The sequence below is a fragment of the Chenopodium quinoa genome, unplaced genomic scaffold, assembly GCF_001683475.1.
Source record: "Chenopodium quinoa cultivar QQ74 unplaced genomic scaffold, ASM168347v1, whole genome shotgun sequence".
Taxonomy (NCBI): domain Eukaryota; kingdom Viridiplantae; phylum Streptophyta; class Magnoliopsida; order Caryophyllales; family Amaranthaceae; genus Chenopodium; species Chenopodium quinoa.
The window spans coordinates 1,275,521-1,295,043 of NW_018742630.1; the positions used below are offsets into that span (position 1 = coordinate 1,275,521).

Sequence of the window (19,523 nt, forward strand, 5' to 3'; positions counted from 1 at the left end):
TACAAGTTACTCATCATGAGTAACGTTTATCGTAACTCAAGAGACACGGTCGTAATTTCGAGCGCTTTAGTTGGGGGTATATTTGTCAAGTATGATTTTAAGTGAGATTGGGGGAGTTAACGCCAAGAATGGTCATTAACGTTTAGAGATGGTGAAAATTAAAGTTAGGGTTTGGTTTATCGAAATCAAATTCGCACAGAGGTGGGGAGTCGCCAGGAGTCGGGTTCGTTCACCATAATTCTCTCATAAAATCGTCGAATTCACACAGAAGAGTGGGCTAATCGTTGGAAGTGCAGAGGCAGTGGTTCGTAGAGCGTAGAGGGGACTCGCAAGAATTCATCGAAAGCAGACCATAATTCTGCCACAAATCGCGGTTTGCAAAGTCAAAATTGTGGTGTTGAAGGTAAGTAATTCGGTTAGAATTTACCTGTGATGGAGTGAATTGATTTAATAAAGTGTTCATTGGTTTCCATTGATGGTTGCTTCTTTGATTGTTTTGGATGGTTTACTGCTGATATTGCTAACACAAAAATGCATCCCTGTGTAAATTTCTAGCACATAGTGTTCATTTCCTGCCATTATTGAATGTTTTATTGAATTTGTGGATAATTGTGTAGCGATGATATTTAAAGTGTGAAAAAGTAGAAGGTTGAATGTTTTATTCAGTTTGTGGATAATATTGTATTGATGTAGTGATGATATGAGTGAGAAGTAGTGTAGTTGTGATGATACGAAGAATTTGATCACTTATGTGATTGTTATTCAGTGAATAAGTGTGAATGTGATTGTTAGTGTGAATGCTGTGATGTGTAATTATGTTAGTTACCGACATAGTGCATCAATACATGTGGTACAGGTTGTTGAATACCCTGTGATGAAGGATCGACATCCAGTGTTCCCTGAAATGTTTAAGGTATGTAAGTTATTCATTTTGAATCGTTTCTGATACAAGCATGCATTAACAGGATGATAGTATGACAATTGGTGGAGGTGTCAAAGGTAAACGTAAAGTTCTAATGGAACTAACTAAGCCTGGGAGGAGGGTAAGAACCTTGTTTGTTCCCTTGTTTAGTTATAATGAGTATGGTGATGGAATGCAACCTGAGTTTCATTATTTAAAAATAGGCACCCAATATCAATTGTCGGATTGAGAGTTTTGGAAGGATATGTCAAACATTTGATGAGCAACGACAGCGTTGGGTTAGGGAAATGGGGTTTGGGAGCTTGTTAAATCTTGTTAAGATGTAACTTCCTAGGCAGTTGGTGTACTGGCTAATGACGCGAATTGATCCGTTTTGTAAGGTACTAATTGCTCCTAACGGGATGCGTATGAAGTTGTCTCCTAATCAAGTTCATTAGGTTTTGGGGATTTCTAACGGTGGGAAGGAAATAACAACTTGGAAAACATTAAACAAAGAAATGAAGGACAAGTTGAGTGTAGACACCTGATTGTGTCTCCCCAAAACCAAACCCAGTGATGAGTACCTTTCACGTCTTTGATTATCGAGTTAGGTGAAGAGTTGAAGAGTCTCGTGAAGTTTCCTTTAGTCTTGACCATTTCTAACCTTTCTTTAAATGTTTTAAACCCAAAATAATTCATTTCGTGTCCTTAAAATCATTCTTTTCGTGTCCTTTTTATAAAAACGTCCAAACCAATTTATTTTGGTCCATAATCTAGGTCCAATAATTGCGTATTATAAGCCTAAATCCGAGTTATAACGAAGAAGTTATGGCCAAAATACTAAACTGGGTCCAAACCGTGCCTTATCTGCGGACCCAATGATCATGTGGAGGGTCCATTTATCTTAACTGTGTTTCTAAAACCATTAGGATTTATCATAAGCTTCTTGAATTATCTAGAAAGTTGTTTTGAGTCCTAAATCCATTAGGATTGATTATTAGCTTCTAGAATCCTCTAGAAGGTTCTAATTTATCCTTTTTTTGAAAAGATAAAGACTAAGAATTTTATATCGGATAAAACATGTGTTTTTAATAGATTTAATTTTGATAAAATAAGGATAAGTACGGATATTTGACTAACCCAATTTTATTGGAAGTCGGATTCCGTACGAATCTTATCTTCTGAAAAGCATCACGCAGCGATGGAAATATCGCACAACAATGCTAATATCGCGCAGGGATACAAGCATCGGCGCGATGAAACCATCGCTACGCGATGAAAGGCATTTTACCTCGAGTCGGATTCTGACTCTTTTTCTGATCTTTTCCCTCGTTTTTTCCTATAAATAGGGCTGTTTTCCTCCGCTTTCAATCATCAACAAGCTTGATCACCAAAAATCATCATCTAATCTCCCTTTCTATAAGCTTTAAGATTTTCTCTCTTTCTTAGCCTTAGCCTAAACACAGCACACCATACGTCCTTTGTGAGACTTGAATACTCCAAGCCCGTCTCGAAATTGCCTTCGACCTCGACGTGAAAGGTTGATAATTCTGAGGGTTTGGTCCCTAATCTATATTTCAATTCTTATTTGATTTATTTTATTTGTTTGATTTAATATTTTTTGAAGTTACTAACGTGTGTATTGTTTTGATATAAAGAGATACGAGGCATCAAAGTGAGTAGATCTACTATATTTATTTCTTGCTTTTGATATAGAAATGAATCTTAGAATATTATTTTAATTTCTAGTATCATGTTAGGATGCTTTTAATATTTCTAATATCATGCTTGCTGGTATCATGTTTAGGATAAAGCTTTGATCTTTATTGTTTAGTGACATGTTAGGATTGTTATTAATCCGTTTAGTATCATGCCTAGGATCTTGCTAATATTATCTTGGAGATATAGATTTATTATGATGATGATTTGTTGTATCAATAATAATTATATATTGCTTGATTATTCATTGTTATTGCTTGATCACGCCTTTTCTGCAGGTTTAAAGGACATTTGTACTTGAAATCACGCCTAATAAGATAATTAACAATTTGATTTTAGATTTAATATGATTTAATTCAAGTGATCGCCAATAATAGATTTATTTGTGCATTAATAATCAACCAACGTAGATTAAACATGTTTAGGATTAACTTATTGTATGTATGTTGATCAGAAAGCGCACATGAATATCATTAGAATTATAGAGGCCGATTTAGGGCGGGTTCAATCTCTTTTAGGTTGGATTCGTACAATCATCCCCGAATCCAGTCATGGTTCCGGACCACTATGGAGTTAGCGATCTCCGTGATAGTGAATGGGGTGTAACCTTCACACCCGTGAACGTTTTACAAGTTCCTAAAACTTGTTGGCGACTCTTTTATCTCTAGCTTCTTTCCCTTTGGACGCCACCATACTTAAATGCATGATCACAGTGGGGCTCAAAGTTGATGTTGGATTATTCCCTACAGTTTTTTGGCGACTTTACTGGGGAGGATTTCTAATTTTGAATCCTAAAATTTATTTTGGCAATTGACTTTAGAATGAGTGGATGAGACTTGAAAAATTCTAGATATTCATTGTGCGTAATTTTGATTAACATTGTGGCATAAGCATGAAAATGTCCGCATTGGAAAGTCCATCCAAAATGCGTCAAAAACATAGGAATTTTACACGTAGGAAAATTGGGAAATACCTTTCACAACTAGAATCGAAAAAATACTACAAAAATACACTGGATGCCCTTTCTTAATATACTTTGCCAATTTTAACACAGATACGATCCTTGGGCACTTGGTTTCACCATGCATCCAATATGTCACCAACTCATTATCAGCTGTACTCATTTTTACTTTCTGCGATCGACAAGTAATCTCTGTGCTGTACTTGCTCAACCAATCCATTCCCAAAATGACATCGAAGTCACTCAACCCAAACTTGATGAGATCTGACAAAAACACTTTTCCTTCGATTTCTAAAGGTATATCTTTAAAGGTCTTGTTACACTTTACTACCCCACCTGTAGGAATAACTATAGGCAAATCTACCTCATCTACGATTTTCAATCAGTTTGATAATTTTGAAACAATGACCTTTGAAATGAAAGAAAAAGTTGCACCATAATCAAACAAAAATTTAACAGGAATAGAGTTAATAGAAAAGGTACAAATGGTGACATCTTTCGTGGATTCAGCCTCATGCCTACTCATTATATTCAACTCTCCTGCAGCTCCACCTTTCCGTAGGTTGTTTCCATTATTATTGTTGGTTTTCGCCGCATTTTGTTGTGCCCCCTTGTTCCCAAAATAGTTGTTGCTTCCCTGAAAGTTGCTATGAGCCCCTCCTTGATTATTGCCCTGTTTGTTCGATTGGGATCCTTGGAGAAACCTGCATACTCCCCGTGTCCTAACTTGTTGCAAGCACGACAAGTAACCAAATTTCCATCACAATCCCTACCAGGGTGGTTATTCGTGCACCTTTTGCAAAAATAGCGCCTTCCATCCTTATTATTTCCCTGGTTAGAGTTCTTAGCTCCACCATTAAAGTTTCGTCCTCCGTGACGATTGTTACCTCTTTTCTCTTTTCTTTCCCTTCTATCTCAGCTAGCTCTTTCTTTTTCTTCAACTCCAACGCATAAAGGTGTGCAGCTCTCCCATACACTTCATCCAAGGTTTCAAATACTTGCCCACACAGCTTTAACTGCAAATCGGTAGTCAGACCATTCTCAAACTTCCCAGCCTTAGACTTTTCTGTAGAAACAGACTCCTTAGCAAATCGTGACAGCTCAATAAACTTGGTGTAGTATTCAGTGACCGGCATATTTCCCATTGCAAGGTTAGAAAATTTCTTAGATTTTTGTTTCTATAAGAAACTAGGGTAAAATTTGTCCCTAACCTTCCTGAAACATAGTCCAGTTGAATCCAGGTAGTGCCTTAATGGTAGCTTCATTTTGCTGCCACCAAAGATCAGCTTCACCCCTAAGGTAATAGGTAGCACAACCTACTTTTTAGTTCTCTGGACACCCTACTGCCTCGAATAGTTTCTCAAACTCCCTCAACCAATTTTCCAGTATAGTTGGATCAGGCTCTCCTTGATAGGTTGGTGGCGTACTCTACGACACCTTCTTAAACAGCTTTCCCTGAGCATCTACATTATTGGTTGAGTTCCTTGCCAACTGTTGGGATACAACTTCTAACAGCCTCACAACTTCACTTAGCTCTCCTCCATCATTGTTGTTACCATTCCCTCCTGCCATCTTTCTTCGCCTGAATTAAAACAAGGGGTCTTTATTAAATACGGTCTTGGCTAGCTCTCAAGTTAGACACTCATGTAACTAACTCACACCCTTGACATATACACATTAAATTTTAAGCTAACAAATTGGGATTTACATAAATTAAAATTCCCAAAATTTGCAGCTTTGTCAACCAAATATTGATTGCTAACCAACCACACATTTAATAAAGCATCACATTAATAAATAAAAATAATTCCCATGGATTCCCCAGAGTTTAGAAATAAATTATTGGAATATTTTTGAGTAAGTAATGGCTTATTGGAGTAGTGATACGAAATGAATGATTTGGGAACGAAATGAATGATTTGGGAACGAAATGAATGATTTGTCCATAATATGAATTAATTAACAAGAAATAAATGAAATTTTATTGCCGAGTAAGGAAAAGAATGGAATACTGAAATAAAATGAGTTTAAATAGCTTACGCAACTACATAAGTTTACTAACTCACTGTGGACATGCCACTTATTGCTTTACTGAAACTGAAATAATAAAAATACGGAAACGAATAAGAATCCTAAAGCAAGATGAAACTACAAAAATCTAGCCATTTCAAACCTTATCCTTCTTGTTGGTAGATTGTTTGTAGCTTCCAAGATCGAATTTACGTCATCTTCTCCCTCCATTGGTTCAGGTGACTCTGGTTTTTGCTCTACTTGGACAAACTCTTCATCTTCCTCATCATCAGATGAAATATCAATTATAATTGGAAGTGGAGGTGGATTTAGATTTGGAATTTCCATAATGGAACTATCAACAATATGGTTACTCTCATCCATCATCTTTCCTTCTTCCTGCCCTCCATCTGTCCTTGCTTGGTTACCCTGAGTGGGAGAAGAACTTCCTGACTGATGACTAGTGGAAGGGGAATTATTCCCTACCGGATTTTCATAGTAGTAATTGGGATATGGAATGTGTAAGTGCTGGCAATAATCTTTCTCAACTTTAACGAGGTAAGAAATCAAGTATCTATAGTTAGGGTACCACTGTCCATAGAAATTTTTGTATTAAGAGTAGTTTGGGATGTCCCCTGGTAAATAGATATCAGAAAATTTTTCTTTGACATCAAGATATGGGGGTTCATCTGGAAGACAGTGAATAATCATAGCGGAAACACGATCAGGAAGATCATAGTGCTTGTCTCCATAGACATCACTCATGTGGGAACAATAGAATTGGATTTTCTTGATATAGTCAAACGGATGTTCATAGTCTTTCTTAATTAGAGTACCAATTTGGGAAAGTTTTCTAGTAAGAATCGGCATCCTGTAAAGGAAAAGGTTTAGAAAAGAATTCCCTTCCCAAAGAAAATAAAAATAATACAGTTCTTGCATGAATTAGGTTCAATGTTCAATCAAACAATTTCACCTATTTCTAATCATATAATCACATGCTTTCAATTAATCAATCCACATGATCAAACATCACAACCTAAGATTTAATGCATACAAGAACATAATTATTTCTAACTTATATGCCCAAATTCTTTCCTACCCTAGCTCACCAACATGCTTTTAAAAAAAAAACTTTTAACACATAATACTTACCTCAATCCTTGTTTCCCTGCAAATGAACAAACTAAAAATATTTTTTGACTCTTCTTTTAAAATTAATTTTCGAAAATAAGCCCCGAAAAATGCCCAAAATATTCGGCCGACATAAAATTAAAAAAAAAATCGGATATCCTCATAAAAAAAAATTCGGATGTCCCAAATAAAAAAAAATAAAAAAAAATAATCGCACTTTCTCCAAAATAAAAAATTAAATTCGGACCTCTAAAATAAATAAATAACTTTTTCGGTCTCCAAAACTTAAAATAAGTGCAAATAACCCTCTTTTAAAATAACTTAATCAAATAAGCACTTGACCAAGTTTAAAAACAAAACACTTTAAAACACGTTTTTGGCTTTAGTGGTAATAAAAATCTCAACCAAAGCTCCCAGATATCACTTTGTAACACTCTAGAAATTCCTTTCCTTTAAAATACCCGTTTTGCCCTTTTTAAAAATACGAAGTAGGAAAATCTAAGACATTACCGCCACCGTGAAAACGACTAAGGCAAATATCAAAGACACACAGCGGAAGACTATCTTTAAAACCATTCAAAACAAGTCAACTCAAAAAGTCAAACCAAAAGAAAGTAAAGTCAAACGAAGTCAAACCTACAACTTGGAACCATTGTAGGCCCTTAAAACCAAACAATACTGAAAACCTTTACATTAGTCTCATGAGCACAATAAAATAAATAATATTCAAAGCAAATAAAACACATCATATTCCTATGAAAACTAAGCATGATTCGCTCTTCACTCATGCCTATCATGAAAATGCTTCATCACTTGAAAAAGCTTCTCTCTACTTGTCCCCACTACTCGCCATTAGAAATGGGTCGTCGTACGGCCAAGGTAAAGACAAGGCCAAACAAACATACAAACACACAATCAGCAATGCTTAGTACATAAGCGTAATAGAAACACACTAACATGCTTTCACCCTGTCAACACACAACTTACCTTGTTGCACCTGTTTACAAGCATACAAACATTCAACACTTAACTAGACAAATACCAATGTCCATTTAATTTGATTACGCATCGAACGGGTTTCCCCCTAACCTGCCTCAATAAAGGGGTATTAACACGGGAGCTAACTGTGCCTGTATAAAAGAAACCACTCGTAAGTGGCGGAATTCCTGAGCATAATGAAAAGGAATATACAGCGTCCTGTACTCCCAGTAGAAGTTATGGTCAAATATAAAGTCGCATAACAACCCTCGTATGTTCATACTCAAGGTATATAAGTTCCAAGAGTTTTGGTGCGTAACCTGTTTCACTTTACATGATTTACATATTATTAGACTTGGTGATGACTCTCAAACCATAACACAATCAAACATTATAATTTATTCAAGCAATCAAACATACCAATTTAATTCTCGAATAATTAGTGACCACATAAATTAAATGTAGAATCCTTTTTAAACTACCTCGGTGTTAAATAACACCTTAAGCGTATAAAGCACCACAACTCCTTACCCTTGGTGTTTAGAACACCTTAAGTGCACTTAGGCACCAAAATACAATTTAATCCTCGTGTACATAGACACTTAAATAGCTCCTACCTCATGCTTATAGCATCAATAAAGATCCTATGAACCATAATAAAATTTCTTTTTCATATTCCAAACCAAATTAAACATTCAGTTTAATTAAACATGCTCTCTATCGTGCCAATAATAAAAGTGTGGTTCATAAACAACATGCCAATATAATTAATTCCAATCACCAATTCATCATAAATAATTCATACATCACAAATCAATCACCAACATCAAACCAATCAATAAATTCCAACCAACACCTATCATGATACTACTTGGAATTAGCTAAACAAAGCCTAGCATGCTTCTACATATTCAAGTAATTACCAAGTACGCGAACGTACCTTTAATATGATATCAAAATCGCCACGACTTAATAAAATCATTCACTTGAGGGTCTCCTACAAACAAAAATTACAAAGAGGCATTAATACCTATTCCACACAAATTTCCAGCAATATATACACTCTTTAAATCACTCATAAACCCTCTAAAACAAGATGAAATTTAATTTAAATCCCTTACTTTTATTCTCAATTAATGGGTAATTAAAAATCCTTTCAAGAAACTTAATTATAGCTTATATATAAAAATTCCAGCTTTATTAAATCATTTAAAATTGCTGTAATTGTGTTTTAAAACACTTATTTCAATAATTAAATCACCCATAAACAATTTCCATCAATATACATAAACTTAGAAATCTAGGGTTTATAATTTGGGGATTTTTAATTCAAAACCAAATCTGAAAATTTATATACAAAATATTTATCATCAAACATCATAAAATCATCACAAAACCCAAAAACAATAATTAGATTAAGGGTAGATTTAATTAACAATCAAAAGAATAAATTTTTTTTTTGTTCGAAGGTGTGCGCATAGCACCACCGCGGCAAGGCTGCTGCCGCGCCTGCCGGTCGGTGCTGCTGCTGCCAGCGCACGCTGGTGGTGTGTGTGTGGGTGGTGATTGAAACAAAAATAAAAACAAAGGGGAAGGGGAAAAATTAAGGGGAAAAGAAAATAAGAGGAAAGAGAGAGTTTACCTTTGGGAAAAGTTTGATTTTTGCTCATATTATGGGTATTTATACTCTCTCTCAATCACCCTCCTACTTAAAATTCCTTTACTACCCTTAATGGTCCCTTTCCTATTCAAACTTGTATTTTGACTTTCTTTAAAAACTCGTTGACTTTAAAATTTCCTTTTATAAAATAATATGCCCCAATATTTCCAAATCATGAAATAAAATATTTTCAAGATTATTAAATAATTAAAAATAAACTTTTAATTAAAATAATTCTTTTTAAATTAATGAAACACCATAAATAATTCATATCGAATTATTTAAATACTTTAAAAAATACTTATTTATATTAAAATATGTATAAAAATACAGGGTATTACATCCATCGCCATGCGATGGCTATATCACGATTCGATATTGCTATCGCTGCGCGATGGCTTTTGTTTTCTCGCGCCAAGTTCTTCCGATATTGCGCCAGGAATCTACCTTCTTGTTTTGACCGATTCTAGTACTGTTTCGCCGATTCTAATTCATGATTGAGTTTTTCCTTCTTTTCTGAACCCCATATGTGTTCTATATATGACTTTAGCCCTTGTGAATTCACGCTCCATCTACCCAATCGAACACTCTGTGCAACGACGGGTACATCCGAGTTTATGAATTCACCAAACCATGGAAGCAAGTCTAACTTGCGGAGTCCCATCCATACGCGCCAACCCTTCCAAAAGTAAGGCTTCCGCGCGATGCATCGGACTCATAACCATGGATCCTCTTTGACTACCATAATCCTTGAACTTTAGAGAACTAGAGCCATGGTTAGGTTGCAAACTCATTGCATCATGTTGTGACTATTTGACTACTTATGCATTTTTTACTTGTGCATACTTTGCTTTTGATAAACTAACCTCTTGTGTTGACTGTTTTTATAAAATCTTAACAAATAACTAATGACTAAAGACGAACTTTGCTTAATTAATTAATTAATTAATTTGGATTAATAAAGTCTAAACATACTTGACTTAGTGAGACTATAGGTTTCCCTTTTGAAAGAATTACCGAAAAAAAATTAAATTAACGTTCCAGTTCTGGCACAGAGGTTTGATTTGTGACGCGAAACGTCAGCTTTCATCGCGACGCGATAGTTATATCGCTCTGCGATGGAGCCAACGCTACGCAATATTTCCATCCTCTCGCGATGGTTCGGTTTTTCTTCCCGAGTCTTCGCGTCGAGTCTTAAACTTTTTGATTAATTAATAATCGAAGTCATAACTTAGTCTTTGTTTGAGTCTAATCACATATCTAGTTACATGGTCATTACATGAGTCTTGAAAATATCACTTTCACTCACGAGTTAATGCACACACTTTGTACATACTTTTTTCACACCATGACCATGTCTTAGGTCCATGCATGAGTCGTCTTTTCCGTCATTTGAGTTGAGGGTCCATCCTATTTCCCAATTTTTTCCATATCTTTCCACATTCACACACTTCCCATATACACATATACCTTTCTACATATCTTCCTACATGATCTTCCCATACATATCATTCACCCCATACATTATGATCTTTCCCCATCTATACATGTTGAATTGACTCCAAGTCAAGTAATTGACAATGAGTGTCCATGGTTTCCCTTTCCACAGCGTTTGGTCAAGGAGAGAAGGGTGTTTAATCAAGGACAACACTTTCATTCAAGTACTACTCTTTGATAGACCGATTCGATAAAGAAGAAAGTTCAGAATAATGGCCAGTCAAGAAGAAGTTGACCAACTTAAGCTGACTGTCAATGGACTTGCCGAGATGCTTAGTATCATGTTAGGATGCTTTTAATATTTCTAATATCATGCTTGCTAGTATCATGTTAGGATAAAGCTTTGATCTTTATTGTTTAGTGACATGCTAAGATTTGATATTAATCCGTGTTTGGTATCATGTCTAGGATCTTGCTAATATTATTTTGGAGATATTGCTTTACTATGATGATGATTTGTTGTACCAATAATAATTATATATTGCTTGATTATTTATGATATTATTGTTATTGCTTGATCATGTCTTTTCTGCAGGTTTAACGGGAATTTGTACTTGAAATCAAGCCTAATAAGATAATCAACAATTTGATTTTAGGTTTAATATGATTTTAATTCAAGTGATTGCCATTAATAGATTTATTTGTGCATTAATAATCAACGAACGTATATTAAACAGGTTTAGGATTAACTTATTGTATGTATGTTGATCGAAAAGCGCACATGAATACCATAAGAATTAAGTAGAGGCCGATTTAAGGCGTGTTCAATCTCTTTTAGGTTGGATTCGTTCAATCTCTTTTAGGTTGGATTCGTACCATCCTCCCCGAATATCAAGTCATGGTTCCGGACCACTATGGAGTTAGCGATCTCCGTGATCGTGAATGGGGTGTAACTTTCACACCCGTGAACGGTTTACAAGTTCCTAAAACTTGTTGGCGACTCTTTTATCTCTAGCTTCTTTCCCTTTGGACGCCACCATGCTTAAATGCATGATCACAGTGGGGCTCAAAGTTGATATTGGAATATTCCCTACAGTTTTTTGGCGACTCCACTGGGGAGGATTTCTAATTTTGAATCCTAAAATTTATTTTGGCAATTGACTTTAGAATGAGTGGATGAGACTTGAAAAATTCTAGATATTCATTGTGCGTAATTTTGATTAACATTGTGGCATAAGCATGAAAAGGTCCGCATCGGAAAGACCATCTGAAATGCGTAAAAAACATAGGAATTTTACATGTAGGAAAATTGGGAAATACCTTTCATAACTAGAATCGGAAAAATACTACAAAAATTGGAAAATCTAAAAAACACAGAAAACTGCCTCGAAGCATAGGAACTGTCGCGAGACGACAGGATCCATCGCCATGAGATGGCTTTTGTTTTCTCGTGCCAAGTTCTTCCGACATCGCGTCAGGGTTCTGCCTTCTTGTTTTGACCGATTCTAGTACTATTTCGTCGATTCTACTTCCTGATTGAGTTTTTCCTTCTTTTCTCAACCCCATATGTGTTCCACATATGGCTTTAGCCCCTGGGAATTCACGCTCCATCTACCCAATCGAACGCTCCATGCAACGACGGGTACATCCGAGTTTGTGAATTCACCAAACCATGGAAGCAAGTCTAACTTGTGGGGTCCCATCCATACGCGCCAACCCTTCCAAAGGTAAGGCTTCCGCGCGATGCATTCAGACTCATAACCATGGACCCTTTCAAAGGTAATGCTTCCTAAGCTAACTCAAACTCCAAAGCAAAACGAAACTAATTCAAAGCAAAATTCAAAGCAAACCAAAGCATAACTCCAACCAAATTCAAACCATATACAATGGATTACAAAAAATAAAAGCAAACCAAACCAATAGCAAAAGCCAGAGCAATCCAAACCTAATTCACCCCAAATTCAAAGCAAACCTAAGCTAACTCAAAGTTAAAATAACTCAAGCTCACAGCAATTTCAAACTTCATTCGGAAAATTACCATAAATAGGAAAACAATACAAACAAATATTGCAGCTCCAAGTCCAAAAATCAGTTACAATTTACAAATGTACAATCTCATACTTCGATTAACTAATTGCCGATTAATTACGCACCTGAAATTATGCCGTAAATCGTCTTTCGTGCGCAAGCCGACGGTCGCAGCACATTCGCTGGCCCCCTAACCGCTCGCTCGAAACCACCCGCCGTCGTCGGGCTACTTTGTTTTCTCTATCTCCATCCCAAAAGTCTTTATGTATTTGTTTTCTCTCTCTTCATCCCAAATGCAAAATAAGGAATTAATAGCGTTAAGAAACGTTACTATACTCCTGAATAGCCAACTCACCACAGCTTAATTAAAAAACATATTTGCGCAGATACCAATGCCAATATATACAAATAATGCCATTTGAGTTGCATCTCAAGTTACTCAAAATGAGTAACTAGGGCTTACTCTAATTGAAAATTACATTAGTATATCTTCGTCAGCATGAGTCATGATAAATTGATAATTCCTTACATGCGGAGTATCAAATGAGATATTATTCATGAAAAAAAATTAAATTAACTTTACTTGAGATATGTACATAAAATAATACTCCGTATTTTACATAAAGTATGAAAGAAAAACGTCCTCTTACACGTCACATGATTATTATTCTAAATAAAAATTACTATTAACGTATGCTTTAAGCTTTAATTACAATTTGACTCGATCACTAAAAAAAAAAAATACCTATTATTCTTGAATTGGGTGTGTCAATTACGCGTATGTTATTGCCAAAGGTTACTAAAAGTTTCGTTGCAAGATAATAACGATAATAATAATTGACACTATCAATAAGCTTTACTTGCCTCAAAAATAAAAAAAAAATAAAAAAAAATCAATAAGCTATACTTTTATCAACATTTGTGAATTACAGACGTAAGTAAATTAATATAGTTTTGTGAGATTTTGTTAGATCCGTTTCAATGTGTATTTAATTAAAATTGCAAAAAAAATTTAGTTTTTTTTTTTTTTTTCACAATGGAATAGTTTAAGGTAGATTCATTTAAATAATTAATATATTGACAAATGTGATAAAAGAAACACATCAATTAATTTGGTATGGAGGAATTATTACATACAAAGCACACAAAGTATTACTGTATCTATACTATATATTAAAAGGCGTTCTTTTCAAAAGAACGGTGACACGTGACACTCTTCAAAGTATATGCATCCAAAGTATATGCATCATTGCATCATATAAGCTTGCCATTTCAGTTAACAAAATAAATTGTGCTTTGAGCTGAATTCGAACCCGCAACCTCTATCATATAAAGGTCATACATTTACTATTTCAACCAAACATTTTATTAATGTGTTAAATTTCACATAACATTGTATATTCCTTTTGTTTATTAAGTAAATTAGAGGTTACATATTTTAATAACTTTTACAAGATTAGAAAATACATACATGTGAGGTTTTAAAAAAAATAAAGCAACACCCGAGGCAACGCCTGGACCACACACTAGCTATACAAACAGTCGAACAAATTATCAAATCAAAGAAATACCAATTAGGAACCCGAAACATCGCCCGAACCACACACAATTTTTTTTATTTAAAACAAAAGTTTATTTTAAATTACAATAATTAAACTTTAATTTGAGCATTGTGCTTTATATAAATATTTAAAGTTTATTTTAATGCACATAAAAACAGGTGTAACGACTAACGAGAACACAATTTGACGTTTATGTCGACGGTGGACCAATTAATAATTTTGGACTATATTTATTTGATGGGCCCCATCAGATTTTATATTGCTAAATTGCTAATTAATAATTTTTTATTATTGATGACGATGTGCAAAGTAGTATATTTTACATATTTTCCTAGAAAAAAAAAGTACTGTATAATTTACATATTTAAATATCATGAAATTTTTTTATGAGAAACTCCAAATTTCTTCTTTATTTTGTCAAGATGATATTGCTATTTGTCAATATCTCTCAATAAAACAAACACTCAAGTGGCCAAGTATCATTCATAAACTATCCATGTTTGTCGATAGACATTTTTAGCTTGCTCATGTTTGTGGAAAAACTTGAATTTATTGTTGTTGAAGTTATCCTATCCAAGTTATTTTGAATTTTTAAGTTGTATCATGCAACCAAATATTTTGCTAGGTTATATACATTATGCATACTTGTTTGCAATAACTAGCATGATAAGATTACGAGAAATTTAGGAAGTTGTTATTTGTTATTGATAGACATTAAATATGCTTACATTATAATGTGTATATAACATAAACTGAATGTAATAATGCGAAGTAGGACATTAGCGATAATATTTTCTAAACTAATAACACAAACACGTGTTTTTGTAGAACGCTACTCAATTCTTAATTCATAAGGTTAAATCTAAATTTCGAACCTATGTTGTTACTTGTTAGTGAAAAGTTACATTTCCTAGAAGGTTTATTGAATTACTTAATTTAAAGGTAAATCTTAATTATAATAAGTACTCCATATATATTAAAGGTTAATGTTAATTATATGATAAGTATCTTAGAACGTATATTGATAGGTTTAATTTGCTCCCATAACTCTGTTTAAGTCATGCTTTCTCTCTTCGCTTAGTTTAGCCTATGAAATAGCTCTACCGTCTAGATTGAGTTTAAATTCCAGAATAGGTGATTTATAGGAATTGAATGACTTATATTAAACTAACACAAATACTTATGTGATGGTGATGTATATTTAAAAGGAAATATGCATGAATAATTCAAAATTTCTGTCATCTTCTTACATAATGAATTATATAAACTAATTTTGGTCTTTAATTATCCGTTTAAACTTTTACTTGAATTAGTTAAATAATATCGTACGGAGTATCAAAAGTTAACGTGACAAGAAGGTCACATGTTCAAATCTCATCAATATCTTGTTTCAAGTGGAATGTTACGCGTTGAGTAGGGGAGACCCAAGCTGCATACACTAGCCCAAAGAACTCTCATGTAAAGGTGCGTGATAGAGTATATAAATCAATCCTAGTCTTCAACAAAGCTTAAACTTTTGGTCGAATTAGTTCCCTAATCATACGAAGTACTTTATTAGTGGTGTTCCAAAAATATTGTGAACTATCCAGCCCAAAAAAATAAATAATGAAGAAATAGACCTAATCTGGCCCGATCTTATCGAACCCGACCTAAGTAATCGAATTGACACCTCTACTCACTAGTACGGAGTTTGTACTTTATGTACCCTCGTTGTTTACATACCAAAGTAAAAACACTAACCAGTATGGCATTATGTGCTTACATAGGTAAAAAATTTAAAAGAATATAGTTGTAAACTTGTAATGCGGAGAGCACATTTTGACGAAAACTGATTTTGACAGACTCTTAATTAATATTGGCATAACTTTATTTTTACGTGAACAAAATAAGCTCGGCCTTGAAAATGTTAGATTGTTAGGCCAGGTTTGGGTATAAAAGATGTATAGAATATTTTCCTTGAATTAATCTAACCAACTGTACAGCCATATTCCATATATACAAGAGCCTAACATAAATCTAGGCTACAAAATATATTTTCCTTGAATTAATCTAACCAACTGTACAGCCATATTCCATATATACAAGAGCCTAACATAAATCTAGGCTACAAAATAGGCAACGATTAATGCCCTTTGACTACACAAGATATACACAATATATTCTACAAATATATTTAACAGGGTAGAGTTTTTGGGTCCAAATCTTGGGCCCAACCCGACCTTTTTCCCCCTCCTTGTAGCTCAAAATCACTTTTTTTTTTTTTTTTTTTTTTAATTTTTTGGCTCGAAAGTCCGTTATTTTATTGACCCGAAATAGCAGGTTAGTGAGTTAGTCCACACTCCACATATTGTATGTCCCAAAGTTGGACCTAGGCCAGCCCAAAATGGACAAAACTGTTTGGGCAAAACCCGATTTGTGATCACCTCTACGTCTATATAAGAAGAGCATAAAAAACATGTGTCAAAATTATTTCTCATGTCGATGGACCAATTGATTATTTTGGATTATCTTTATTTTGATGTATGGCTCCATTGACCCACATTGGATTTTATACTGCCAGTTTAATTTCCACCAAAGGCCTAAATGTTGAAGCTTGAAGGCGAAATTTTTTGGACATGAAAAAATTTATGAAAAACTCCTAACATCTTCTTTATTTTGATACTCAAGAAACTTCTAATCGACAAGAAAAGGGCACTCACTTATTGAATTTAGAGACATTTAGAGCTTATATAATACGATACTGAAATAGTAAAATCATGCACCCAAATTCACATCCAATCAACTGATCCCTTTTATTTAAATGGCTTGGTATCAAAAACTAAAGAGCCAAGTCCATGAAATTACATAGTGAGTATTGACAACTGTACAAGTGGCGATATACATTATAGCTAAGACTATCTAATTATATGTAACTGCAACACAAAAGTATAGAACCTGAGAGTGAGGGATAACTCAAGTGATTAGAGTTTCCCTGTCGGTTCTAAGAGATCCTGATATCCATTCTCATCACCCGCCCTTGTAGCTCTATAGAACCTATATTGACTGTGAGCGTGAAACCAAGGTAATGCTGATTTGAAGAGACAAAAATATACCGTAAATGATTATGAGGCCAACACCTAAAATCTTATTAGGGCGCATATCATTTTGGGGCAAAACAATTAAAGCCCATATAAGACCTGCTGCCAGGAATCCCACTGTGATGAACAAGCCTCTATCTTGTTGAATTACATAAGGTTCTGGACCCTTGTACCATGTTGCAAGCACCAATGAAACTCCTAAACCAATTAGTGTATTAAACATAGGACCTGCATAGCTTCCTGACATTGCGATCTGCACACCATTTCTGTCATTCATTGCGAATGCAGTGTTTGACATTAGATCACCCGTTGAATTCCCCCAAGCCAATATGGTCAAGGCGAGTATTGATGGGTTGACACCAAATATAGCACCCAACGAAACAAGCAGAGCAACAAGCTCGTTTGCTATAATGTAAAACCATGTGATACTCATGACGAATCCACCCAAAACCCAAGGGAACAAGAAGCTACGAGGTGGGTGCTCAGGACTTGTGTATAGAAAGGCGAGTACACCGAAGATGAAACCAGCAGAAAAACCGATTATATAAGCAATTTTCCCACTCAAAGGAGCCTGCTCTTCCTGTGTATTCCACAGAACAGCCAGAAGAATGGGGGCTAAAAACGCGCTGGCAATAGCATACACCTTAGACCATCTTTCCTCCTCAACTATAGGAATTGTTAAACGTCTAGGAATACTTAAGGGTATCTCCAAAATTGAACATAATGTAGATGACGAACATGTTGATTCCACATTCGTCTCCCCATCATCATTCCAACCCCACAAAGGCCTAGAGCTTTCTTCTACAGAAGACTTTTTACAATCTGAATAGATTGCAAGATTAATATTCCATATCCAATGAGGCAATTTCGAGGGCATTTCAGACGGGTTATTATGGCTACCGGGACTAAGCAATGTAGCACACGACGACTGATCACTCTCCCCTTCGCCATTACACGACGAAAAGAATCTCCCCACAACAGGAAGCAATGGAGTCAATCCACCCAATTTCGAACCCCTACCCTTCTTTTTAATAATCTCAGTTACAGCAACATATAAGCCATAAACTACATATATTGACACATAAGCCAAAGCACCCCAAATACGAAGTTCACCAATAATCAAAATCAATGTAAGGCAAACTACACTAAAAAGAAAAAAAACACAAGTCTCTTATAAAACATGTCTTATCAATTTGCACCCTCTTATCTGCAACACAAAATGAAACAACCCCTGCAACAACACAAGAAATAAACATAGCACCACCCAACACACTATTAATTCTGACATCGTCACCGGAACCCTGGCCCATGAAGGCAGCAATGCTAGCAAAAACATCATTTGCCCCATTACCAAAAGGAAGTAAAGTAACACCAGCAACAGTAGGAGACATTTTAAGACGCTCTGAAAGTTTTTCTACTGAACAGCAAAAATAATTTGCAGCAGTATTTCCCAACATATAGAATAGTACAGCAAGCCAAGAAGCAAGAATTAAGTACCCAAAAATGGTGTAATTATTGCAATCACAGTAAATAAATTTGATGTAATTGAAATAACCATCTGAATTACATTCTGGGTGAGCATAAACATAATCGCAGCTGCTTTTATAACCCTTATGATTAAAAATCTTGGAACAAGTTTCGTAATCAGATAAAGTAATTTTACTAACATTTGATGAAACCCCATGAATTTCTGCAATAATTCCACCATCATAAACCCAACTTCCCAAATTCCATTTTTTAGCAATGTTGGAATTATACATAAAAATGAGAAACACAACGGTTGAAATTCCATTAAAAAGAGCTCGAAATCGAGTGTTGTTCATTCTCAAAATCAAAACCCAATTACAAAATTCTTAAAAACCCAAAACAAAAAAACCCCAGAAATAAAAAATACGAAGTACTTTGTAGTAGAAAAATTGACAAAATTTAAGTAAAGGGTGAGTGAAACACTGAAACATGATGATTGGAATAAGTACAGAAAAGTGAGCTTCTGGGTAGTTTCTTACCGTCAGTGATACTACTCAAATTTTTCTGGGTAATCTTCACTCTACATTTGCGA

The 19,523-nt window shown here is 34.8% G+C and overlaps 1 long non-coding RNA gene and 1 pseudogene across 1 annotated transcript; one reads left to right on the forward strand and one right to left on the reverse strand.

Annotated features, from left to right (window-relative positions):
• Nucleotides 1-11,316, forward strand: LOC110721790. Its single transcript, XR_002511471.1, has 4 exons — nucleotides 1-403; nucleotides 857-913; nucleotides 2,560-2,576; nucleotides 10,970-11,316. It is a non-coding gene; the product is annotated as an uncharacterized LOC110721790 (long non-coding RNA).
• Nucleotides 11,317-17,162: 5,846 nt separating this feature from the next.
• Nucleotides 17,163-19,342, reverse strand: LOC110721730 (annotated as a pseudogene).
• Between the last annotated feature and the right edge of the window lie 181 nt (nucleotides 19,343-19,523).